Below are 1,959 nucleotides of genomic sequence, written 5' to 3' on the forward strand. Positions count from 1 at the left end.
ATGTAAGGCCTCGTCTGATTGGCCGAAGCGCTTCCTGACTAATTATCTTTGTTCAGCACTGGCAGGATCAGTTGCGAGTGCAGGCGAAAGAGCACAGTGGAGAGAGAGAGAAAAAAAGACAGAACTAGGCCTCACTCGCTCCAAAAAACACCTTGTTCGCTCAGATTAACCGTTAAATGTCAGAATATGCTCGTAAATCTCGAGTTTTGTGGAAAGCCCTGAAGTTATTTGGGCTTGGTGTTGTTGTTATGCGGCAGGCCTTTGTTTAAACCCTTCCCCCATTGAAACCAGATGAGAAATAGGAGACACGGCTATGGAAAAAAAGGCATAGTGCAGACTCAATAGCTTTCTGTGCATGTTTTATGTAATACAACAACTACTCATATAACACTTTGTTACTGATAATACAAAATTTTACATAGAAATGTTATTTTGGGATTTGTCTAGTCATATGTGTCCCTGTAGCTTAACTGGTAATGCATTGCCATAGCAAAGTAATTGTCAGAAACACAGGAAACAAAAAATGTAAAAATTGATTGCTTTAAAGGGATAGTTCACCCAAAATTTTCTCATCATTGACAAACCTGCATAAATTTCTTTGATTTGATGAACACAAAGGAAGATATTTTGAGGAATGTTTGTAACCATATCGTTATGAGCCCCATTCACTTCTATAGTAGGATAAAAGAATACTATGGAAGTGAAGGGGGCTCATGAACGATTTGGTCCTCAAAATATCTTCCTTTGTCTTCATCACATCAAAGAAATGACATGAAACATGAGAGTGAGTAAATGATGAGAAAATTTTAATTTAATTTTATTTGACAGTGTCCAAATACATGTAAAATGTGTTTTATATTTATATATTTTTTTGCTTTAAATCTATATTATTTTTATTGTTATTTGTATTCATTATGCATTTTTTTCTTTGTAAATCATTTATGTAATTATGTAGTGCACTTTGAATTACCTTTGTGTATAAAATGTGCTATTTAAATAAAATGTCCTTACCTTTAATGTTTTTATAGTTGATGCAGTATACCACTGGTAAGACTAGACAAACTGTCTCTCAATATAATGCAGTTATTTATTCTAGTCACACAAATTGATTTCTAAATCAACCTATACAGCATAACATAAAGGCCTAAACGTAATAGTTAACAACGTCATGAGAGCCACCTTAAAATGGCGCTCTTTCTTAATATTGTAACTGTTTATGTAAATGTACAAAATAGTATATGCTTATTTAAAATATAGATATTTACATTATTTTAAAATAAATCCGTGACTAGTGTTTAGGCCACGATTGTAAATGCACGCGCTTTCAGTAGGCCGCAAACAACGTTGTTTACTTGGCACGACAATGACCTCTACTGGAGAGACGGAGAATAACACACAACGACACAAACTGAGGGAAGTTCAGAAACCGTAATAAGATAAGAAAAGTCAAGTAAAATCAGATAAGAATAATACATATTAGATAGATAGATTTTTTTTTAATTATTTTGCAGTTTTTTTCTTACACAACAACAAATTGACCTGCTTTAAACACGTGTGGTTTTGCTTTAATCTATTTGTTAAAGTAGTATTGGAGGAAAACATGTTACAGTGCAGAAAAAACACTTTATGACACTTTCTCACATTATTCTGAAAATTAGGGGAGGGGCCTCCAACATAAATTTTGTCTCCAAATATCTAGCACCGGTGTGGATAATCATTTCATCAATTTTAAGGCAGCTTACTATTTTCTTTTCTTTCAGAGCTAAAACCAAGACATGCCTTTATCAGCTATCACAAACCTGGGCTACAAATGGATGCTGGGGCTCGGTTGTGGGATCCTTCTTCTCATCAGCTTTTCCTATTCTTTCCAAAAGTCCCTTACTATATGCAGTGATATTTGGTCTGGGATTTGAGAAGGTAAGTGCTCTTATGTTTGAAGATGGATCTGGTTGATACCCA

The sequence above is a fragment of the Paramisgurnus dabryanus genome, chromosome 21 (genome assembly GCF_030506205.2).
Source record: "Paramisgurnus dabryanus chromosome 21, PD_genome_1.1, whole genome shotgun sequence".
Taxonomy (NCBI): Eukaryota; Metazoa; Chordata; class Actinopteri; order Cypriniformes; family Cobitidae; genus Paramisgurnus; species Paramisgurnus dabryanus.